The following is a 26,485-nucleotide window of genomic DNA, read 5'->3' as shown; positions in this document are numbered from 1 at the left end:
ATACCCAGATAGATTAGCGAAATTAGGATTATTTAGTCTAGAAAAAAGACGACTGAGGGGTGATCTAATAACCATGTATAAGTATATAAGGGGACAATACAAATATCTCGCTGAGGATCTGTTTATACCAAGGAAGGTGACAGGCACAAGGGGGCATTCTTTGCGTCTGGAGGAGAGAAGGTTTTTCCACCAACATAGAAGAGGATTCTTTACTGTTAGGGCAGTGAGAATCTGGAATTGCTTGCCTGAGGAGGTGGTGATGGCGAACTCAGTCGAGGGGTTCAAGAGAGGCCTGGATGTCTTCCTGGAGCAGAACAATATTGTATCATACAATTATTAGGTTCTGTAGAAGGACGTAGATCTGGGGATTTATTATGATGGAATATAGGCTGAACTGGATGGACAAATGTCTTTTTTCGGCCTTACTAACTATGTTACTATGTTACTATGTAGATTTGGCCTCAAGCAATTTATAATGGGGTACCAATATGTTGGGATTGCAGGATTTTATCTCTCTTTTTATACACCCTAAAATCCTGTTTTGTTTTATGGCTGCTGCTTGACATTGAGTACTGCTGCTCATCTTACTTGTAACCAGAATACTCAAGTCCTTCTCTTGTTCTGTAGTCCCAAGTATGGTCCCATTTAGTGTATATGCAGCAATAGGATTACTCCTTTCCAGGTGCATTACTCTATATTTATCTACATTAAATTTCATTTGCCAAGTGTTTGCCCATTCAGACATTTTAGCTAGATCATTTTGCAAAATTGTAATATCAAGGTCAGATTTTAGTATCCTACAAAGTTTAATGTCGTCAGCAAAGACTGACACTTTACTTTCAATCCCATCTAAAAGGTCATTAATAAAAAGGTTAAAAAAGTTGGTCCTAGCACCGATCCCTGCGGTCCCCACTGTTACCCAGTACAGATCCTTGCGATCCCCACTGCTGACATAGCCCATTTAGAAAGTGTACCATTTATGACTCTTTGTTTCCTGTCACTTAGCCAATTCCTTACCCATCTACATATCGTTTTCCCCAGTCTTTGCCTGTGTAGCTTGAGCATAAGGCTGTTATGTGGCACAGTATCAAATGCCTTTGCAAAGTCCAGATAAATTACATCAGCTGCGTTACCAACAACCAAATTTGCACTTACCTCCTCATAGAAACCCAACATGTTTCAACAACAGCAGGACGTGTCATTCCAGGTGCCCACTGGCATGCCTAGGACTTGATCTTGGGGTGCCAATGTGTTGCCATGACTGCCAGTGGTCTGCTGAAGACCCCTGTGCTTGTCTTGACAATACTACTGTGATAAACAGCTGTGGACGGCACTCACAGGAGATCATGATTTTTGCAATAAACAGCATTTTGTCTCATTTAACCCGTGCTTACCAGAAGCGCGTTGCTAATCCCGCCCATCGGTGACCCCGTTGCATGAGCGAGGGACACCAATGGGTCGGCATGACAACCAGAGGTCTGCAGCAGACCTCTATGGTTGTCGTTGCCAAATTGCCATGAGTGCCACCCCATGGTCGGCTTTTATAGCAATAGCAAGTGAGCATTTCTGCTACACACAGGCAATCTGATCATCACCTGTGTGTAGCAGAGGCGATCAGAGTGCTGCAGCTTCTAGTCTCAATGGAAATTATTGAAGAATGCAAACAGTTAAAAAAAAACAAATAACTTTTTTTTAATATATATATATATAAATATATATATATATTAAAATCACCTCCTTTCGCCCCATTCAAAATAACACAATTAAAAAAACAATCAAATATACACATATTTGGTATGGCCGCTTTCAGAATCGCCCAATCCATCAATATAAAAAGAATTAACCCAATCGCTAAACGGAGTAACAAGAAAAAAATACAAAATGCCAGAATTATGTTTTTTTGGTCGCCACTACATTGCAATAAAATGCAATAACGGGTGATCAAAAGATCATATCTACACCAAAATCAATAAAAACGTCAGCTTGGCGCAAAAAAAATAAGCCTGCACCCAGCCCCAGATCACTAAAAATGGAGATGCTACAGGTGGTAGGTGTCAAGTTCCCGCCGCTGAACAGGGGGAATCTCAAACCACCAGTGCTGCAGTCTCTCATTCTCCTCCGGCCACAGTGGAGCCTGCTCAGCAGGAACGTCGGACCCAGTGCCTGGCTCGGATAGATACTGCGCATTTGGTTACTGCTGCCCTTCCAGGTTCAGCCATTATAACCAGCGTCGGACTGGAGCACCTTGGGCCCACCAGAGAAAATCATTCTTGGGGCCCACTATGTAGCTACATACAAATAGATACAAGGCCACCAATTGTGCGGTAAAAAGCGCTAATATCAGGGTATAATATAAGGTAGTACACGTCTTAATTATGTAGCAAGGGTTGGGGTAGCCCCCTCGCAGACTATAATTTAGCCCCCTCATAAAATATAACGCAGTCCCCTCTAATAGAATATAATGCAGCACCCCACAAAATATAATGCAACCCCCTCAGGTATAACGCAGTCCCCACCATAGAATATAATGTAGCACCCTCATAGGGTATAATGCAGTCACCACAGAATATAATGTAGTCAACTGAGAAAATGCAGCCCCACCACAGAATATAATGCAGCCCCCCCATAGAGTGTACTGTAGCCCCCTCACATAGTATGATGTAGCCCCCCATAATATAATGTAGTCCCCTGAGAATGATGCAGTCCCCCCACATATAATGTATCCCCTGTTATAACCTGGTGGTCAGGACAATAATGGACCTGGTGGTTAAGAGCACATGGAATGACCTGATAGTTACTGATAATATAGGACGAGCTCTGGGACGTGGGAACTCTGCTGACCGCAATCCCTAATCCTATCACACACACTAGAAATAGCCGTGGATTGCTCCTAACGCTCCCTATGCAACTCGGCACAGCCTAAGGAACTAGCTAGCCCTGAAGATAGGAAAATAAAGCCTACCTTGCCTCAGAAATTCCCCAAAGGAAAAGGCAGCCCCCCACATATAATGACTGTGAGTAAAGATGAAAATACAAACACAGAGATGAAATAGATTTAGCAAAGTGAGGCCCGACTTACTGAACAGACCGAGGATAGTAAAGGTAGCTTTGCGGTCAGCACAAAAACCTACAAAAAGACCACGCCGAGGGCGCAAAAAGACCCTCCGCACCGACTCACGGTGCGGAGGCGCTCCCTCTGCGTCCCAGAGCTGCCAGCAAGCAAGACAACAAACAAAATAGCAAGCTGGACAGAAAAATAGCAAACCAGAGAAAAACAAGCAGGCACTTAGCTTCTGCTGGGAAGACAGGTCACAAGAACGATCCAGGAGTGAAGAAGACCAATACTGGAACATTGACAGGTGGCATGGAGCAAAGATCTAAGTGGAGTTAAATAGAGCAGCCAGCTAACGAATTAACCTCGTCACCTGTGGAAGGAAACTCAGAAACACCCACAGCCACCAGAGGAATTCCATGGATAGAACCAGCCGAAGTACCATTCATGACCACAGGAGGGAGCCCGACAACAGAATTCACAACAGTACCCCCCCCTTGAGGAGGGGTCACCGAACCCTCACCAGAGCCCCCAGGCCGACCAGGATGAGCCAAATGAAAGGCACGAACCAGATCGGCAGCATGAACATCAGAGGCAAAAATCCAGGAATTATCTTCCTGACCATAACCCTTCCACTTGACCAGGTACTGGAGTTTCCGTCTCGAAATACGAGAATCCAAAATCTTCTCCACCACATACTCCAACTCCCCCTCAACCAACACCGGGGCAGGAGGATCAACGGATGGAACCACAGGCACCACGTATCTCCACAATAACGACCTATGGAACACATTATGGATGGCAAAAGAAGCAGGAAGGGCCAAACGAAATGACACAGGATTGATAACCTCAGAAATCTTATACGGACCAATGAAACGAGGCTTAAACTTAGGAGAGGAAACCTTCATAGGAACATAACGAGACGACAACCAAACCAAATCCCCAACACGAAGTCGGGGACCCACACAGCGCCGGCGGTTAGCGAAACGCTGAGCCTTCTCCTGGGACAATGTCAAATTGTCCACCACATGAGTCCAAATCTGCTGCAACCTATCCACCACAGTATCTACACCAGGACAGTCCGAAGACTCAACCTGCCCTGAAGAGAAACGTGGATGGAAACCAGAATTGCAGAAAAATGGCGAAACCAAAGTAGCCGAGCTGGCCCGATTGTTAAGGGCGAACTCAGCCAACGGCAAAAAGGACACCCAATCATCCTGATCAGCAGAAACAAAGCATCTCAGATATATTTCCAAAGTCTGATTAGTTCGTTCGGTTTGGCCATTTGTCTGAGGATGGAAAGCCGAGGAAAAAGATAAGTCAATGCCCATTCTAGCACAAAAAGATCGCCAAAACCTCGAAACAAACTGGGAACCTCTGTCAGAAACGATGTTCTCCGGGATACCATGTAAACGAACCACATGCTGGAAAAATAATGGCACCAAATCAGAGGAGGAAGGCAATTTAGACAAAGGTACCAAATGGACCATCTTAGAAAAGCGATCACAAACCACCCAAATGACCGACATCTTTTGAGAGACGGGGAGATCCAAAATAAAATCCATAGAAATATGCGTCCAGGGCCTCTTCGGGACCGGCAAGGGCAAAAGCAACCCACTGGCACGAGAACAGCAGGGCTTAGCCCGAGCACAAGTCCCACAGGACTGCACAAAAGAACGCACATCCCGTGACAAAGACGGCCACCAAAAGGATCTAGCCACCAAATCTCTGGTACCAAAGATTCCAGGATGCCCAGCCAACACTGAACAATGAATCTCAGAGATAACTCTACTAGTCCATCTATCAGGGACAAACAGTTTCTCCGCTGGGCAACGGTCAGGTCTATCAGCCTGAAATTTTTGCAGCACCCGCCGCAAATCAGGGGAGATAGCAGACAAAATTACCCCCTCTTTGAGAATACCCGCCGGCTCAGGAACACCCGGAGAGTCAGGCACAAAACTCCTTGACAGGGCATCAGCCTTCAGATTCTTAGAGCCCGGAAGGTATGAAACCACAAAATCAAAACGGGAGAAAAATAACGACCATCGAGCCTGTCTCGGATTCAACCGTTTGGCAGACTCAAGATAAGTCAAATTCTTGTGATCTGTCAAGACCACCACGCGATGCTTGGCTCCTTCAAGCCAATGACGCCACTCCTCGAATGCCCACTTCATGGCCAACAACTCTCGATTACCAACATCATAATTGCGCTCAGCAGGCGAAAACTTTCTAGAAAAGAAAGCACATGGCTTCATCACCGAGCCATCAGAACTTCTTTGCGACAAAACAGCCCCAGCTCCAATCTCAGAAGCATCAACCTCAACCTGAAACAGGAACGAAACATCTGGCTGGCACAACACAGGGGCAGAAGAAAAACGACGCTTCAACTCCTGAAAAGCCTCTACAGCTGCAGAAGACCAATTGACCACATCAGCACCCTTCTTGGTCAAATCAGTCAACGGTTTAGCAACACTAGAAAAATTAGCGATGAAGCGCCGATAAAAATTAGCAAAGCCAAGGAACTTTTGCAGGCTCTTCACAGATGTCGGCTGAGTCCAATCGTAAATGGCCTGGACTTTAACAGGGTCCATCTTGATAGTAGAAGGGGAAAAAATGAACCCCAAAAATGAAACCTTCTGAACTCCAAAGAGACACTTTGACCCCTTCACAAACAAGGAATTCGCACGAAGGACCTGGAACACCATTCTGACCTGCTTCACATGAGACTCCCAATCATCCAAAACGACCAAAATATCATCCAAATACACAAGGGGTACCGCAGGGGTCAGTATTGGGACCTGTTCTCTTCAACATATTCATTAATGATCTGGTAGAAGGTTTACACAGTAAAATATCGATATTTGCAGATGATACAAAACTATGTAAAGCAGTTAATACAAGAGAAGATAGTATTCTGCTACAGATGGATCTGGATAAGTTGGAAACTTGGGCTGAAAGGTGGCAGATGAGGTTTAACAATGATAAATGTAAGGTTATACACATGGGAAGAGGGAATCAATATCACCATTACACACTGAACGGGAAACCACTGGGTAAATCTGACAGGGAGAAGGACTTGGGGATCCTAGTTAATGATAAACTTACCTGGAGCAGCCAGTGCCAGGCAGCAGCTGCCAAGGCAAACAGGATCATGGGGTGCATTAAAAGAGGTCTGGATACACATGATGAGAGCATTATACTGCCTCTGTACAAATCCCTAGTTAGACCGCACATGGAGTACTGTGTCCAGTTTTGGGCACCGGTGCTCAGGAAGGATATAATGGAACTAGAGAGAGTACAAAGGAGGGCAACAAAATTAATAAAGGGGATGGGAGAACTACAATACCCAGATAGATTAGCGAAATTAGGATTATTTAGTCTAGAAAAAAGACGACTGAGGGGCGATCTAATAACCATGTATAAGTATATAAGGGGACAATACAAATATCTCGCTGAGGATCTGTTTATACCAAGGAAGGTGACGGGCACAAGGGGGCATTCTTTGCGTCTGGAGGAGAGAAGGTTTTTCCACCAACATAGAAGAGGATTCTTTACTGTTAGGGCAGTGAGAATCTGGAATTGCTTGCCTGAGGAGGTGGTGATGGCGAACTCAGTCGAGGGGTTCAAGAGAGGCCTGGATGTCTTCCTGGAGCAGAACAATATTGTATCATACAATTATTAGGTTCTGTAGAAGGACGTAGATCTGGGGATTTATTATGATGGAATATAGGCTGAACTGGATGGACAAATGTCTTTTTTCGGCCTTACTAACTATGTTACTATGTTACTATGTATGTTACAATCAGGAATTTATCCAGGTACTCTCGGAAGATGTCATGCATAAAGGACTGAAATACTGATGGGGCATTGGAAAGCCCGAATGACATAACCAGGTACTCAAAATGGCCCTCGGGCGTATTAAATGCTGTTTTCCATTCATCGCCCCGTTTAATACGCACAAGATTATACGCCCCTCGAAGATCTATCTTGGTGAACCAACTAGCCCCTTTAATACGAGCAAACAAATCAGACAGCAACGGCAAAGGATACTGAAATTTGACTGTAATTTTATTGAGAAGGCGTAATCAATACAATGTCTCAAAGAACCATCCTTCTTGGCCACAAAAAAGAACCCTGCTCCTAACGGTGATGACGACGGGCGAATATGGCCTTTCTCCAAGGATTCCTTTATATAACTCCGCATAGCGGCGTGTTCTGGCACAGATAAATTGAACAATCGGCCCTTAGGAAACTTACTACCAGGAATCAAATTAATTGCACAATCGCAATCCCTATGAGGAGGTAGGGCACTGGCTTTGGGCTCATCAAATACATCCCGATAATCCGACAAAAACTCTGGAACTTCAGAAGGAGTGGAAGACGAAATAGACAAAAATGGAACATCACCATGTACCCCCTGGCAACACCAGCTGGACACAGACATAGATTTCCAGTCCAATACTGGATTATGGACCTGTAGCCATGGCAACCCCAAAACGACCACATCATGCATATTATGCAACACCAGAAAGCGGATATCCTCCTGATGTGCAGGAGCCATGCACATGGTCAATTGGGTCCAGTACTGAGGCTTATTCTTGGCCAAAGGCGTAGCATCAATTCCTCTCAATGGAATAGGACACTGCAAGGGCTCCAAGAAAAAACCACAGCGCCTGGCATACTCCAAGTCCATCAAATTCAGGGCAGCGCCTGAATCCACAAATGCCATAACAGAATAGGATGACAAAGAGCAAATCAGAGTAACGGACAATAGAAATTTAGACTGTATCGTACCAATGGTGGCAGACCTAGCGAACCGCTTAGTGCGCTTAGGACAATCGGAGATAGCATGAGTGGAATCACCACAGTAAAAACACAGCCCATTCCGACGTCTGTGTTCTTGCCGTTCAGCTCTGGTCAAAGTCCTATCACATTGCATAGGCTCAGGCCCATGCTCAGATAGTACCGCCAAATGGTGCACAGCTTTACGCTCACGCAAGCGTCGATCGATCTGAATGGCCAAAGACAGACTCATTCAGACCAGCAGGCATGGGAAATCCCACCATGACATCCTTAAGGGCTTCAGAGAGACCCTTTCTGAAGATTGCTGCCAGGGCACATTCATTCCACTGAGTGAGCATAGACCACTTTCTAAACTTCTGACAATATATCTCCGCTTCATCCTGACCCTGACACAGAGCCAGCAAGGTTTTCTCTGCCTGATCCACTGAATTAGGTTCGTCATAAAGCAATCCAAGCACCAGGAAAAACGCATCAACATCACGCAATGCCGGATCTCCTGGCGCAAGGGAAAATGCCCAGTCTTGAGGGTCACCACGTAACAAAGAAATAATGATCTTTACTTGTTGAACAGGGTCACCTGAGGAGCGAGGTTTCAAGGAAAGAAACAATTTACAATTATTTTTGAAATTCAAGAACTTAGATCTATCACCAAAAAACAAATCAGGAATTGGAATCCTAGGTTCTGACATCGGATTCTGAACCACAAAATCTTGAATGTTTTGTACACTTATAGTGAGATTATCCATCCAAGAGGACAGACCTTGAATGTCCATGTCTACACCTGTGTTCTGAACCACCCAGATGTAAAGGGGAAAAGAGAGACAAAACACACTGCAAAGAAAAAAAAATGGTCTCAGAACTTCTCTTATCCCTCTATTGAGATGCATTAGTACTTTGGGCCACCTGTACTGTTATGACCTGGTGGTCAGGACAATAATGGACCTGGTGGTTAAGAGCACACGGAATGACCTGATAGTTACTGATAATATAGGACGAGCTCTGGGACGTGGGAACTCTGCTGACCGCAATCCCTAATCCTATCACACACACTAGAAATAGCCGTGGATTGCTCCTAACGCTCCCTATGCAACTCGGCACAGCCTAAGGAACTAGCTAGCCCTGAAGATAGGAAAATAAAGCCTACCTTGCCTCAGAAATTCCCCAAAGGAAAAGGCAGCCCCCCACATATAATGACTGTGAGTAAAGATGAAAATACAAACACAGAGATGAAATAGATTTAGCAAAGTGAGGCCCGACTTACTGAACAGACCGAGGATAGGAAAAGGTAGCTTTGCGGTCAGCACAAAAACCTACAAAAAGACCACGCAGAGGGCGCAAAAAGTCCCTGCGCACCGACTCACGGTGCGGAGGCGCTCCCTCTGCGTCCCAGAGCTGCCAGCAAGCAAGACAACAAACAAAATAGCAAGCTGGACAGAAAAATAGCAAACCAGAGAAAAACAAGCAGGCACTTAGCTTCTGCTGGGAAGACAGGTCACAAGAACGATCCTGGAGTGAAGAAGACCAATACTGGAACATTGACAGGTGGCATGGAGCAAAGATCTAAGTGGAGTTAAATAGAGCAGCCAGCTAACGAATTAACCTCGTCACCTGTGGAAGGAAACTCAGAAACACCAACAGCCACCAGAGGAATTCCATGGATAGAACCAGCCGAAGTACCATTCATGACCACAGGAGGGAGCCCGACAACAGAATTCACAACAATCCCCCTCATAAAGTATAATGCAGCCCCTCTCCACCCCCATCATTGTCCTCATCACCACCTCCATCATTGCCTTCTCCCCCACCACCTCCATCACTGCCCATTCCAACACCTGCATCATTGCCTCCTCCCCCACCATCATTGTCCATCACCTCCATCATTGCCTCCCCCAACCACCATTGTTGCCCATTTCATCAACTCCATCACTGCCTCCCACCACCACCATTGCCCACCACCATTATTGCCCATCATCTCCATTGTTGCCTCCCCCACCACCATTGCCCATTTCATCACCTCCATCATTGCCTCCCACCACCACCATTGCCCATCACCTCCATCATTGCCTCCCCCCACCACCATCATTGCCCATCACCTCCATCATTGCCTCCCCACCATCATTGCCCATCACCTCCATCATTGCCTCCCATACCATCATTACCTATCACCTCCATCATTGCCCCCCTTACCCCCATTGCCCATCACCTCCATCATTCCCTCCCTCACCATGATTGCCATCACCTCCATCATTGTCTCCCCCACCATCACTGCCCATCACTTCCATCATTGCCTCTCCTCACCTCCATCATTGCTCCCCACCACCATCATTGCCCATCACCTCCATCATTGTCTCCCCCACCATCACTGCCCATCACTTCCATAATTGCCTCCCCTCACCTCCATCATTGCCTCCCCACCACCACCATCATAATTAGCCCTTCACCTCCATCATTGTCTTCCCCCCACCATCATTACCCATCACCTCCATCATTGTCTCTCCCAACCACCATCATTGCCCATCACCTCCATCATTGTCTTCCCCCACCAATATCATTGTCCTTCACCACACTGTCCACACACACACAGCTCACTGTAGCTCATCACACACACACAGGCAGGCAGCACAGCTCACCTCCCCGCAGCAGCAGGCTGCTGCTCATTCCAGCAGCCTCTTCCTCGCTGGATTCCTGGAAGCTTTCTGACTGAGACAGCAGCATGCTGGATGATGACGCCATCCAGCTGGGTTGTCTCAGACAGGAAGCAGGACGCCAGGAGGTGAGCTGCTCTGTGAGTCTGTGTGCCTGCGTGTGTATGTGTGCGGTGCGGTGCTGTGTGTGTGTGGGGTTGTGCGGTACTTTGTGAGGGTGTGTGTGTGTGGTGCGGCTTTTCATGCGGGCAGTGTTAGCTGCACCCTGCGGCTAACGCTGCCCGCTATTAAAGACAAATGGTATTCACGCCTCTTCCACGCCCATAGGGGCATGGGGAAGCGTGAATATTCATTTGGCTTTAGCAGCGGGGACAGGATCCTGTCTCCAGCTGCTGCTACTGGCACAAGGCGGGCCCCCTTGACTCAGGGGCCCTATAGCCACTGGCAAGGGGCCCCTGGAGCAGTGGGGGCCCTAGGCAGCTGCTTGCCAGTATGCCAGCAGATGTCAGTGCCTGGGCCCACCGGAGAATCCTCCGGTACTCCGGTGGGCCAGTCCAAGCCTGATTATAACCAATACTGTTCAGCGGCAAGCAGGCGCTCCTGGGACTAAGTCCTGCTTTTCTCCTTCTGAGCATGCCCAAGGTAAGACCTCATTGGAGGTCGGGGGTCACACACTTAAGCCCTGTAGCAGCTCCTATTGGTCCACTAGGAAGGTCCTGGAGAGCTACAGCTATAAAAGGTTCGCATGGCCGCATGGCCATGCTCTAATATAAACCTGTCATCGTGTGTGTGGTTGTATGCCTGTTCTGGTGATGTTGAATGCTCACGAATGTTGGAGTTAACTAGCGTCTGACAGGGCTAGTGTATACACAAGAGCACAATCTGTACTGCGTCTAACCAGCAGTGACCGCCAGTGCAGCGCTGTATGCACTCTGAGCGGCTACCTTCAATTACTCCTGAGTCCTGACAATCGGTCAGTGTAGTGTGGGAAATACCACTTGATCTCTACATCTGACTGATCTGAGGGCGTCCTCAGGCGCGGGCTCCAAAGCCACCGAGGGTCAGAGCGGGATCAATCACCAGCATAGTGGGGGTGAATTGCAGGGATCCCACTAGTATTCATTTGCTGCACCCTGTGACTGCTAACAGGGCACAGCGTTTCCTTGATTCCCTGCGACTCTGTGAAGCAACAAAATTTGCTCCTGTACACACTGGGTGACGGAACCAGTGTCTATTTTGGCGTAGTACCGCCATATAGTGCCGCCATTACCTAGCAGCAGGTTCCACTCCTGCACGGTGGACCCCGGGCTGCGAATGCACCTTTACTATCGTTATATTTACTCGTTGCGTTCCACCAGCCCTAACAACAGGCTTCGGGAAATGCCACAACCTTTTTATTTTTACTAAGTTTTGGATTTTTTTTCACCACTTAAATAAAAAAGAACCTAGACATGTTTTTGTAGTGATCTGAAGAATCATAATGGCATGTCAGTTTTTAGCATTTAGTGAACATGGTAAAAAAAAAACAACAACTGTGGATGGAATTGCACTTTTTTTTTTGCAATTTCACCACACTTGGGATTTGTTTCCCATTTTCCAGTACATGATATGTTAAAACAAATGGTGTCGTTCACAAGTAAAACTTGTCCCCCCCAAAAAACAAGCCTTTACACAGCCATTTTGACAAAAAAAAAATAACAAAGTTATTTCTCTGGAAGGGAAGCAAAAACCAGAAATTCAAAAACTGAAATACCCCTGGCTGTTAAGAGATTAAAATAAAAGGAGGAATTAAAACGACATATTAGCACTAAAGTTTACCCATGGGCCCATGGGGGGGTTCGCGTCTTTTGACCCGGTTTTGAACCCCAAAAACGCGTCCCAGAAAATTGACAGTAAACATTCTGCAATGTTTTTTCACCCTGAATCCAATGGCACCATTTGCAAGTCTGTAGCTATTTTACTCGCAAAGTTATGGGGGTGCAAACCGGGAGTATCCCCTAAATGACCTGATATGGCCGCCTCTGGGGGGGGTGCTGTTCAGTCCCCCTTGGGCCAATGAACACAAAATTTGGTGGGCATGTAGTAGACATATAGGGGTACATGCCCACCAAGATTTGTGTTCATTGGCCCAAGGGGGACTGAACAGCACCCCCCAAAGGCGGCCATATCAAGTCATTTAGGGGATACCCCCGGTTTGCACCCCCATAACTTTGCGAGTAAAATAGCTACAGACTTGCAAATGGTGCCATTGGATTCAGGGTGAAAAAACATTGCAGAATATTCACGGTCAATTTTCTGGGACGCGTTTTTGGGGTTCAAAACCGGGTCAAAAGACGCGAACCCCCCCATGGGCCCATGGGCCACATTTACCCATGGGCCCATGGGGGGTTCGCGTCTTTTGACCCGGTTTTGAACCCCAAAAACGCGTCCCAGAAAATTGATCGTGAATATTCTGCAATGTTTTTTCACCCTGAATCCAATGGCACCATTTGCAAGTCTGTAGCTATTTTACTCGCAAAGTTATGGGGGTGCAAACCGGGGGTATCCCCTAAATGACCTGATATGGCCGCCTTTGGGGGGGGTGCTGTTCAATCCCCCTTGGGCCAATGAACACAAAATTTGGTGGGCATGTAGTAGACATATAGGGGTACATGCCCACCAAGATTTGTGTTCATTGGCCCAAGGGGGACTGAACAGCACCCCCCAAAGGCGGCCATATCAGGTCATTTAGGGGATACCCCCGGGTTGCACCCCCATAACTTTGCGAGTAAAATAGCTACAGACTTGCAAATGGTGCCATTGGATTCAGGGTGAAAAAACATTGCAGAATATTCACGATCAATTTTCTGGGACGCGTTTTTGGGGTTCAAAACCGGGTCAAAAGACGCGAACCCCCCCATGGGCCCATGGGCCACATTTACCCATGGGCCCATGGGGGGGTTCGCGTCTTTTGACCCGGTTTTGAACCCCAAAAACGCGTCCCAGAAAATTGCCAGTAAACATTCTGCAATGTTTTTTCACCCTGAATCCAATGGCACCATTTGCAAGTCTGTAGCTATTTTACTCGCAAAGTTATGGGGGTGCAAACCGGGGGTATCCCCTAAATGACCTGATATGGCCGCATTTGGGGGGGGTGCTGTTCAGTCCCCCTTGGGCCAATGAACACAAAATTTGGTGGGCATGTACCCCTATATGTCTACTACATGCCCACCAAATTTTGTGTTCATTGGCCCAAGGGGGACTGAACAGCACCCCCCCCAAAGGCGGCCATATCAGGTCATTTAGGGGATACCCCCGGTTTGCACCCCCATAACTTTGCGAGTAAAATAGCTACAGACTTGCAAATGGTGCCATTGGATTCAGGGTGAAAAAACATTGCAGAATATTCACGATCAATTTTCTGGGACGCGTTTTTGGGGTTCAAAACCGGGTCAAAAGACGCGAACCCCCCCATGGGCCCATGGGTAAATGTGGCCCATGGGCCCATGGGGGGGTTCGCGTCTTTTGACCCGGTTTTGCACCCCAAAAACACGTCCCAGAAAATTGACCGTGAATATTCTGCAATGTTTTTTCACCCTGAATCCAATGGCACCATTTGCAAGTCTGTAGCTATTTTACTCGCAAAGTTATGGGGGTGCAAACCGGGGGTATGCCCTAAATGACCTGATATGGCCGCCTTTGGGGGGGGGGTGCTGTTCAGTCCCCCTTGGGCCAATGAACACAAAATTTGGTGGGCATGTAGTAGACATATAGGGGTACATGCCCACCAAGATTTGTGTTCATTGGCCCAAGGGGGACTGAACAGCACCCCCCAAAGGCGGCCATATCAGGTCATTTAGGGGATACCCCCGGTTTGCACCCCCATAACTTTGCGAGTAAAATAGCTACAGACTTGCAAATGGTGCCATTGGATTCAGGGTGAAAAAACATTGCAGAATATTCACGGTCAATTTTCTGGGACGCGTTTTTGGGGTTCAAAACCGGGTCAAAAGACGCGAACCCCCCCATGGGCCCATGGGCCACATTTACCCATGGGCCCATGGGGGGGGTTCGCGTCTTTTGACCCGGTTTTGAACCCCAAAAACGCGTCCCAGAAAATTTGCCAGTAAACATTCTGCAATGTTTTTTCACCCTGAATCCAATGGCACCATTTGCAAGTCTGTAGCTATTTTACTCGCAAAGTTATGGGGGTGCAAACCGGGGGTATCCCCTAAATGACCTGATATGGCCGCCTTTGGGGGGGGTGCTGTTCAGTCCCCCTTGGGCCAATGAACACAAAATTTGGTGGGCATGTACCCCTATATGTCTACTACATGCCCACCAAATTTTGTGTTCATTGGCCCAAGGGGGACTGAACAGCACCCCCCCAAAGGCGGCCATATCAGGTCATTTAGGGGATACCCCCGGTTTGCACCCCCATAACTTTGCGAGTAAAATAGCTACAGACTTGCAAATGGTGCCATTGGATTCAGGGTGAAAAAACATTGCAGAATATTCACGGTCAATTTTCTGGGACGCGTTTTTGGGGTTCAAAACCGGGTCAAAAGACGCGAATCCCCCATGGGCCCATGGGTAAATGTGGCCCATGGGCCCATGGGGGGGTTCGCGTCTTTTGACCCGGTTTTGAACCCCAAAAACGCGTCCCAGAAAATTGACCGTGAATATTCTGCAATGATTTTTCACCCTGAATCCAATGGCACCATTTGCAAGTCTGTAGCTATTTTACTCGCAAAGTTATGGGGGTGCAAACCGGGGGTATCCCCTAAATGACCTGATATGGCCGCCTTTGGGGGGTGCTGTTCAGTCCCCCTTGGGCCAATGAACACAAATCTTGGTGGGCATGTACCCCTATATGTCTACTACATGCCCACCAAATTTTGTGTTCATTGGCCCAAGGGGGACTGAACAGCACCCCCCCAAAGGCGGCCATATCAGGTCATTTAGGGGATACCCCCGGTTTGCACCCCCATAACTTTGCGAGTAAAATAGCTACAGACTTGCAAATGGTGCCATTGGATTCAGGGTGAAAAAACATTGCAGAATATTCACGGTCAATTTTCTGGGACGCGTTTTTGGGGTTCAAAACCGGGTCAAAAGACGCGAACCCCCCCATGGGCCCATGGGTAAATGTGGCCCATGGGCCCATGGGGGGGTTCGCGTCTTTTGACCCGGTTTTGAACCCCAAAAACGCATCCCAGAAAATTGAACGTGAATATTCTGCAATGTTTTTTCACCCTGAATCCAATGGCACCATTTGCAAGTCTGTAGCTATTTTACTCGCAAAGTTATGGGGGTGCAAACCGGGGGTATCCCCTAAATGATTTGATATGGCCGCCTTTGGGGGGTGCTGTTCAGTCCCCCTTGGGCCAATGAACACAAATCTTGGTGGGCATGTACCCCTATATGTCTACTACATGCCCACCAAATTTTGTGTTCATTGGCCCAAGGGGGACTGAACAGCACCCCCCCCAGAGGCGGCCATATCAGGTCATTTAGGGGATACCCCCGGTTTGCACCCCCATAACTTTGCGAGTAAAATAGCTACAGACTTGCAAATGGTGCCATTGGATTCAGGGTGAAAAAACATTGCAGAATGTTCACGGTCAATTTTCTGGGACGCGTTTTTGGGGTTCAAAACCGGGTCAAAAGACGCGAACCCCCCCATGGGCCCATGGGTAAATGTGGCCCATGGGCCCATGGGGGGGTTCGCGTCTTTTGATCCGGTTTTGAACCCCAAAAACGCGTCCCAGAAAATTGACCGTGAATATTCTGCAATGTTTTTTCACCCTGAATCCAATGGCACCATTTGCAAGTCTGTAGCTATTTTACTCGCAAAGTTATGGGGGTGCAAACCGGGGGTATCCCCTAAATGACCTGATATGGCCGCCTTTGGGGGGGGGTGCTGTTCAGTCCCCCTTGGGCCAATGAACACAAAATTTGGTGGGCATGTAGTAGACATATAGGGGTACATGCCCACCAAGATTTGTGTTCATTGGCCCAAGGGGGACTGAACAGCACCCCCCAAAGGCGGCCATATCAGGTCATTTAGGGGATACCCCCGGTTTGCACCCCCATAACTTTGCGAGTAAAATAGCTACAGACTTGCAAATGGTGCCATTGGATTCAGGGTGAAAAAACATTGCAGAATATTCACGGTCAATTTTCTGGGAAGCGTTTTTGGGGTTCAAAACCGGGTCAAAAGACGCGAACCCCCCATGGGCCCATGGGCCACATTTACCCATGGGCCCATGGGGGGGGTTCGCGTCTTTTGACCCAGTTTTGAACCCCAAAAACGCGTCCTAGAAAATTTGCCAGTAAACATTCTGCAATGTTTTTTCACCCTGAATCCAATGGCACCATTTGCAAGTCTGTAGCTATTTTACTCGCAAAGTTATGGGGGTGCAAACCGGGGGTATCCCCTAAATGACCTGATATGGCCGCCTTTGGGGGGGGTGCTGTTCAGTCCCCCTTGGGCCAATGAACACAAAATTTGGTGGGCATGTACCCCTATATGTCTACTACATGCCCACCAAATTTTGTGTTCATTGGCCCAAGGGGGACTGAAAAGCACCCCCCCAAAGGCGGCCATATCAGGTCATTTAGGGGATACCCTTGGTTTGCACCCCCATAACTTTGCGAGTAAAATAGCTACAGACTTGCAAATGGTGCCATTGGATTCAGGGTGAAAAAACATTGCAGAATGTTCACTGTCAATTTTCTGGGACGCGTTTTTGGGGTTCAAAACCGGGTCAAAAGACGCGAACCCCCCCCATGGGCCCATGGGTAAATGTGGCCCATGGGCCCATGGGGGGGTTCGCGTCTTTTGACCCGGTTTTGAACCCCAAAAACGCGTCCCAGAAAATTGACCGTGAATATTCTGCAATGTTTTTTCACCCTGAATCCAATGGCACCATTTGCAAGTCTGTAGCTATTTTACTCGCAAAGTTATGGGGGTGCAAACCGGGGGTATCCCCTAAATGACCTGATATGGCCGCCTTTGGGGGGGGTGCTGTTCAGTCCCCCTTGGGCCAATGAACACAAAATTTGGTGGGCATGTAGTAGACATATAGGGGTACATGCCCACCAAGATTTGTGTTCATTGGCCCAAGGGGGACTGAACAGCACCCCCCAAAGGCGGCCATATCAGGTCATTTAGGGGATACCCCCGGTTTGCACCCCCATAACTTTGCGAGTAAAATAGCTACAGACTTGCAAATGGTGCCATTGGATTCAGGGTGAAAAAACATTGCAGAATATTCACGGTCAATTTTCTGGGAAGTGTTTTTGGGGTTCAAAACCGGGTCAAAAGACGCGAACCCCCCCATGGGCCCATGGGCCACATTTACCCATGGGCCCATGGGGGGGGGTTCGCGTCTTTTGACCCAGTTTTGAACCCCAAAAACGCGTCCCAGAAAATTTGCCAGTAAACATTCTGCAATGTTTTTTTCACCCTGAATCCAATGGCACCATTTGCAAGTCTGTAGCTATTTTACTCGCAAAGTTATGGGGGTGCAAACCGGGGGTATCCCCTAAATGACCTGATATGGCCGCCTTTGGGGGGGGTGCTGTTCAGTCCCCCTTGGGCCAATGAACACAAAATTTGGTGGGCATGTACCCCTATATGTCTACTACATGCCCACCAAATTTTGTGTTCATTGCCCAAGGGGGACTGAAAAGCACCCCCCCCAAAGGCGGCCATATCAGGTCATTTAGGGGATACCCCCGGTTTGCACCCCCATAACTTTGCGAGTAAAATAGCTACAGACTTGCAAATGGTGCCATTGGATTCAGGGTGAAAAAACATTGCAGAATATTCACAGTCAATTTTCTGGGACGCGTTTTTGGGGTTCAAAACCGGGTCAAAAGACGCGAACCCCCCCATGGGCCCATGGGTAAATGTGGCCCATGGGCCCATGGGGGGGTTCGCGTCTTTTGACCCGGTTTTGAACCCCAAAAACGCGTCCCAGAAAATTGACTGTGAATATTCTGCAATGTTTTTTCACCCTGAATCCAATGGCACCATTTGCAAGTCTGTAGCTATTTTACTCGCAAAGTTATGGGGGTGCAAACCAGGGGTATCCCCTAAATGACTTGATATGGCCGCCTTTGGGGGGTGCTGTTCAGTCCCCCTTGGGCCAATGAACACAAATCTTGGTGGGCATGTACCCCTATATGTCTACTACATGCCCACCAAATTTTGTGTTCATTGGCCCAAGGGGGACTGAACAGCACCCCCCCCAGAGGCGGCCATATCAGGTCATTTAGGGGATACCCCCGGTTTGCACCCCCATAACTTTGCGAGTAAAATAGCTACAGACTTGCAAATGGTGCCATTGGATTCAGGGTGAAAAAACATTGCAGAATGTTCACTGTCAATTTTCTGGGACGCGTTTTTGGGGTTCAAAATCGGGTCAAAAGACGCGAACCCCCCCCATGGGCCCATGGGTAAATGTGGCCCATGGGCCCATGGGGGGGTTCGCGTCTTTTGACCCGATTTTGAACCCCAAAAACGCGTCCCAGAAAATTGACCGTGAATATTCTGCAATGTTTTTTCACCCTGAATCCAATGGCACCATTTGCAAGTCTGTAGCTATTTTACTCGCAAAGTTATGGGGGTGCAAACCGGGGGTATCCCCTAAATGACCTGATATGGCCGCCTTTGGGGGGTGCTGTTCAGTCCCCCTTGGGCCAATGAACACAAATCTTGGTGGGCATGTACCCCTATATGTCTACTACATGCCCACCAAATTTTGTGTTCATTGGCCCAAGGGGGACTGAACAGCACCCCCCCCAAAGGCGGCCATATCAGGTCATTTAGGGGATACCCCCGGTTTGCACCCCCATAACTTTGCGAGTAAAATAGCTACAGACTTGCAAATGGTGCCATTGGATTCAGGGTGAAAAAACATTGCAGAATGTTTACTGTCAATTTTCTGGGACGCGTTTTTGGGGTTCAAAACCCGGTCAAAAGACGCGAATCGCCCCCATGGGCCCATGGGTAAATGTGGCCCATGGGCCCATGGGGGGGTTCGCGTTTTTTGACCCGGTTTTGAACCCCAAAAACGCGTCCCAGAAAATTGACCGTGAATATTCTGCAATGTTTTTTCACCCTGAATCCAATGGCACCATTTGCAAGTCTGTAGCTATTTTACTCGCAAAGTTATGGGGGTGCAAACCGGGGGTATCCCCTAAATGACCTGATATGGCCGCCTTTGGGGGGTGCTGTTCAGTCCCCCTTGGGCCAATGAACACAAATCTTGGTGGGCATGTACCCCTATATGTCTACTACATGCCCACCAAATTTTGTGTTCATTGGCCCAAGGGGGACTGAACAGCACCCCCCCCAGAGGCGGCCATATCAGGTCATTTAGGGGATACCCCCAGTTTGCACCCCCATAACTTTGCGAGTAAAATAGCTACAGACTTGCAAATGGTGCCATTGGATTCAGGGTGAAAAAACATTGCAGAATGTTCACTGTCAATTTTCTGGGACGCGTTTTTGGGGTTCAAAATCGGGTCAAAAGACGCGAACCCCCCCCATGGGCCCATGGGTAAATGTGGCCCATGGGCCCATGGGGGGGTTCGCGTCTTTTGACCCGATTTTGAACCCCAAAAACGCGTCCCAGAAAATTGACCGTGAATATTCTGCAATGTTTTTTCACCCTGAATCCAATGGCACCATTTGCAAGTCTGTAGCTATTTTACTCGCAAAGTTATGGGGGTGCAAACCGGGGGTATCCCCTAAATGACCTGATATGGCCGCCTTTGGGGGGTGCTGTTCAGTCCCCCTTGGGCCAATGAACACAAATCTTGGTGGGCATGTACCCCTATATGTCTACTACATGCCCACCAAATTTTGTGTTCATTGGCCCAAGGGGGACTGAACAGCACCCCCCCCAAAGGCGGCCATATCAGGTCATTTAGGGGATACCCCCGGTTTGCACCCCCATAACTTTGCGAGTAAAATAGCTACAGACTTGCAAATGGAGCCATTGGATTCATGGTGAAAAAACATTGCAGAATGTTTACTGTCAATTTTCTGGGACGCGTTTTTGGGGTTCAAAACCGGGTCAAAAGACGCGAACCCCCCCCATGGGCCCATGGGTAAATGTGGCCCATGGGCCCATGGGGGGGTTCGCGTTTTTTGACCCGGTTTTGAACCCCAAAAACGCGTCCCAGAAAATTGACCGTGAATATTCTGCAATGTTTTTTCACCCTGAATCCAATGGCACCATTTGCAAGTCTGTAGCTATTTTACTCGCAAAGTTATGGGGGTGCAAACCGGGGGTATCCCCTAAATGACCTGATATGGCCACCTTTGGGGGGTGCTGTTCAGTCCCCCTTGGGCCAATGAACACAAAATTTGGTGGGCATGTAGTAGACATATAGGGGTACATGCCCGCCAAGATTTGTGTTCATTGGCCCAAGGGGGACTGAACAGCACCCCCCAAAGGCGGCCATATCAGGTCATTTAGGGGATACCCCCGGTTTGCACCCCCATAACTTTGCGAGTAAAATAGCTACAGACTTGCAAATGGTGCCATTAGATTCAGGGTGAAAAAACATTGCAGAATATTCACGGTCAATTTTTTGGGACGCGTTTTGGGGGTTCAAAACCGGGTCAAAAGACGCGAACCTCCCCATGGGCCCATGGGTAAATGTGGCCCATGGGCCCATGGGGGGGTTCGCGTCTTTTGACCCGGTTTTGAACCCCAAAAACGCGTCCCAAAAAATTGACCGTGAATATTCTGCAATGTTTTTTCACCCTGAATCCAATGGCACCATTTGCAAGTCTGTAGCTATTTTACTCGCAAAGTTATGGGGGTGCAAACCAGGGGTATCCCCTAAATGACCTGATATGGCCGCCTTTGGGGGGTGCTGTTCAGTCCCCCTTGGGCCAATGAACACAAATCTTGGTGGGCATGTACCCCTATATGTCTACTACATGCCCACCAAATTTTGTGTTCATTGGCCCAAGGGGGACTGAACAGCACCCCCCAAAGGCGGCCATATCAGGTCATTTAGGGGATACCCCCGGTTTGCACCCCCATAACTTTGCGAGTAAAATAGCTACAGACTTGCAAATGGTGCCATTAGATTCAGGGTGAAAAAACATTGCAGAATATTCACGGTCAATTTTTTGGGACGCGTTTTGGGGGTTCAAAACCGGGTCAAAAGACGCGAACCTCCCCATGGGCCCATGGGTAAATGTGGCCCATGGGCCCATGGGGGGGTTCGCGTCTTTTGACCCGGTTTTGAACCCCAAAAACGCGTCCCAAAAAATTGACCGTGAATATTCTGCAATGTTTTTTCACCCTGAATCCAATGGCACCATTTGCAAGTCTGTAGCTATTTTACTCGCAAAGTTATGGGGGTGCAAACCAGGGGTATCCCCTAAATGACCTGATATGGCCGCCTTTGGGGGGTGCTGTTCAGTCCCCCTTGGGCCAATGAACACAAATCTTGGTGGGCATGTACCCCTATATGTCTACTACATGCCCACCAAATTTTGTGTTCATTGGCCCAAGGGGGACTGAACAGCACCCCCCCCAAAGGCGGCCATATCTGGTCATTTAGGAGATACCCCCGGTTTGCACCCCCATAACTTTGCGAGTAAAATAGCTACAGACTTGCAAATGGTGCCATTGGATTCAGGGTGAAAAAACATTGCAGAATATTCACGGTCAATTTTCTGGGACGCGTTTTTGGGGTTCAAAACCGGGTCAAAAGACGCGAACCCCCCCATGGGCCCATGGGTAAATGTGGCCCATGGGCCCATGGGGGGGTTCGCGTATTTTGACCCGGTTTTGAACCCCAAAAACGCGTCCCAGAAAATTGACCGTGAATATTCTGCAATGTTTTTTCACCCTGAATCCAATGGCACCATTTGCAAGTCTGTAGCTATTTTACTCGCAAAGTTATGGGGGTGCAAACCGGGGGTATCCCCTAAATGACTTGATATGGCCCCCTTTGGGGGGTGCTGTTCAGTCCCCCTTGGGCCAATGAACACAAATCTTGGTGGGCATGTACCCCTATATGTCTACTACATGCCCACCAAATTTTGTGTTCATTGGCCCAAGGGGGACTGAACAGCACCCACCCCAGAGGCGGCCATATCAGGTCATTTAGGGGATACCCCCGGTTTGCACCCCCATAACTTTGCGAGTAAAATAGCTACAGACTTGTAAATGGTGCCATTGGATTCAGGGTGAAAAAACATTGCAGAATGATTACTGTCAATTTTCTGGGACGCGTTTTTGGGGTTCAAAACCGGGTCAAAAGACGCGAACCCCCCCATGGGCCCATGGGTAAATGCACTTTGGGAGGTCACTGCTTAGCCCGGTTTGGGGCTATCGACCCGAAACTTTCAGTGGGGGTAGAGGGACACTCACTCTAGGGGGCCAGGGGTGTAAAAAGTTTGAGGGGCGTTTAGGGGGCACCCCACATTTGACCCCGTTTGGGGGGGTGCCGTTCAGCCCCCCTTGGGCCAATGAACACAAAACTTGGTGGGCATGTAGTAGACATATAGGGGTACATGCCCACCAAGATTTGTGTTCATTGGCCCAAGGGGGACTGAACAGCACCCCCCAAAGGCGGCCATATCAGGTCATTTAGGGGATACCCCCGGTTTGCACCCCCATAACTTTGCGAGTAAAATAGCTACAGACTTGCAAATGGTGCCATTGGATTCAGGGTGAAAAAACATTGCAGAATGTTTACTGGCAATTTTCTGGGACGCGTTTTTGGGGTTCAAAACCGGGTCAAAAGATGCGAACCCCCCCCATGGGCCCATGGGTAAATGTGGCCCATGGGCCCATGGGGGGGTTCGCGTCTTTTGACCCGGTTTTGAACCCCAAAAACGCGTCCCAGAAAATTGATCGTGAATGTTCTGCAATGTTTTTTCACCCTGAATCCAATGGCACCATTTGCAAGTCTGTAGCTATTTTACTCGCAAAGTTATGGGGGTGCAAACCGGGGGTATCCCCTAAATGACCTGATATGGCCGCCTTTGGGGGGGTGCTGTTCAGTCCCCCTTGGGCCAATGAACACAAAATTTGGTGGGCATGTAGTAGACATATAGGGGTACATGCCCGCCAAGATTTGTGTTCATTGGCCCAAGGGGGACTGAACAGCACCCCCCAAAGGCGGCCATATCAGGTCATTTAGGGGATACCCCCGGTTTGCACCCCCATAACTTTGCGAGTAAAATAGCTACAGACTTGCAAATGGTGCCATTGGATTCAGGGTGAAAAAACATTGCAGAATATTCACGGTCAATTTTTGGGACGCGTTTTGGGGGTTCAAAACCGGGTCAAAAGACGCGAACCTCCCCATGGGCCCATGGGTAAATGTGGCCCATGGGCCCATGGGGGGGTTCGCGTCTTTTGACCCGGTTTTGAACCCCAAAAACGCGTCCCAAAAAATTGACCGTGAATATTCTGCAATGTTTTTTCACCCTGAATCCAATGGCACCATTTGCAAGTCTGTAGCTATTTTACTCGCAAAGTTATGGGGGTGCAAACCAGGGGTATCCCCTAAATGACCTGATATGGCCGCCTTTGGGGGGTGCTGTTCAGTCCCCCTTGGGCCAATGAACACAAATCTTGGTGGGCATGTACCCCTATATGTCTACTACATGCCCACCAAATTTTGTGTTCATTGGCCCAAGGGGGACTGAACAGCACCCCCCCCAAAGGCGGCCATATCAGGTCATTTAGGAGATACCCCCGGTTTGCACCCCCATAACTTTGCGAGTAAAATAGCTACAGACTTGCAAATGGTGCCATTGGATTCAGGGTGAAAAAACATTGCAGAATATTCACGGTCAATTTTCTGGGACGCGTTTTTGGGGTTCAAAACCGGGTCAAAAGACGCGAACCCCCCCATGGGCCCATGGGTAAATGTGGCCCATGGGCCCATGGGGGGGTTCGCGTATTTTGACCCGGTTTTGAACCCCAAAAACGCGTCCCAGAAAATTGACCGTGAATATTCTGCAATGTTTTTTCACCCTGAATCCAATGGCACCATTTGCAAGTCTGTAGCTATTTTACTCGCAAAGTTATGGGGGTGCAAACCGGGGGTATCCCCTAAATGACTTGATATGGCCCCCTTTGGGGGGTGCTGTTCAGTCCCCCTTGGGCCAATGAACACAAATCTTGGTGGGCATGTACCCCTATATGTCTACTACATGCCCACCAAATTTTGTGTTCATTGGCCCAAGGGGGACTGAACAGCACCCACCCCAGAGGCGGCCATATCAGGTCATTTAGGGGATACCCCCGGTTTGCACCCCCATAACTTTGCGAGTAAAATAGCTACAGACTTGCAAATGGTGCCATTGGATTCAGGGTGAAAAAACATTGCAGAATGATTACTGTCAATTTTCTGGGACGCGTTTTTGGGGTTCAAAACCGGGTCAAAAGACGCGAACCCCCCCATGGGCCCATGGGTAAATGTGGCCCATGGGCCCATGGGGGGGTTCGCGTCTTTTGACCCGGTTTTGAACCCCAAATACGCGTCCCAGAAAATTGACCGTGAATATTCTGCAATGTTTTTTCACCCTGAATCCAATGGCACCATTTGCAAGTCTGTAGCTATTTTACTCGCAAAGTTATGGGGGTGCAAACCGGGGGTATCCCCTAAATGACCTGATATGGCCGACTTTGGGGGGTGCTGTTCAGTCCCCCTTGGGCCAATGAACACAAATCTTGGTGGGCATGTACCCCTATATGTCTACTACATGCCCACCAAATTTTGTGTTCATTGGCCCAAGGGGGACTGAACAGCACCCCCCCCAAAGGCGGCCATATCAGGTCATTTAGGGGATACCCCCGGTTTGCACCCCCATAACTTTGCGAGTAAAATAGCTACAGACTTGCAAATGGTGCCATTGGATTCAGGGTGAAAAAACATTGCAGAATGTTTATTGTCAATTTTCTGGGACGCGTTTTTGGGGTTCAAAACCGGGTCAAAAGACGCGAACTCCCCCCATGGGCCCATGGGTAAATGTGGCCCATGGGCCCATGGGGGGGTTCGCGTCTTTTGACCCGGTTTTGAACCCCAAAAACGCGTCCCAGAAAATTGACCGTCAATATTCTGCAATGTTTTTTCACCCTGAATCCAATGGCACCATTTGCAAGTCTGTAGCTATTTTACTCGCAAAGTTATGGGGGTGCAAACCGGGGGTATCCCCTAAATGACCTGATATGGCCGCCTTTGGGGGCTGCTGTTCAGTCCCCCTTGGGCCAATGAACACAAATCTTGGTGGGCATGTACCCCTATATGTCTACTACATGCCCACCAAATTTTGTGTTCATTGACCCAAGGGGGACTGAACAGCACCCCCCCCAAAGGCGGCCATATCAGGTCATTTAGGAGATACCCCCGGTTTGCACCCCCATAACTTTGCGAGTAAAATAGCTACAGACTTGCAAATGGTGCCATTGGATTCAGGGTGAAAAAACATTGCAGAATATTCACGGTCAATTTTCTGGGACGCGTTTTTGGGGTTCAAAACCGGGTCAAAAGACGCGAACCCCCCCATGGGCCCATGGGTAAATGTGGCCCATGGGCCCATGGGGGGGTTCGCGTATTTTGACCCGGTTTTGAACCCCAAAAACGCGTCCCAGAAAATTGACCGTGAATATTCTGCAATGTTTTTTCACCCTGAATCCAATGGCACCATTTGCAAGTCTGTAGCTATTTTACTCGCAAAGTTATGGGGGTGCAAACCGGGGGTATCCCCTAAATGACTTGATATGGCCCCCTTTGGGGGGTGCTGTTCAGTCCCCCTTGGGCCAATGAACACAAATCTTGGTGGGCATGTACCCCTATATGTCTACTACATGCCCACCAAATTTTGTGTTCATTGGCCCAAGGGGGACTGAACAGCACCCACCCCAGAGGCGGCCATATCAGGTCATTTAGGGGATACCCCCGGTTTGCACCCCCATAACTTTGCGAGTAAAATAGCTACAGACTTGTA

This window comes from Ranitomeya imitator, chromosome 10 (genome assembly GCF_032444005.1).
Source record: "Ranitomeya imitator isolate aRanImi1 chromosome 10, aRanImi1.pri, whole genome shotgun sequence".
NCBI lineage: Eukaryota > Metazoa > Chordata > Amphibia > Anura > Dendrobatidae > Ranitomeya > Ranitomeya imitator.
Note: the sequence above shows the minus strand (reverse complement) of the source record.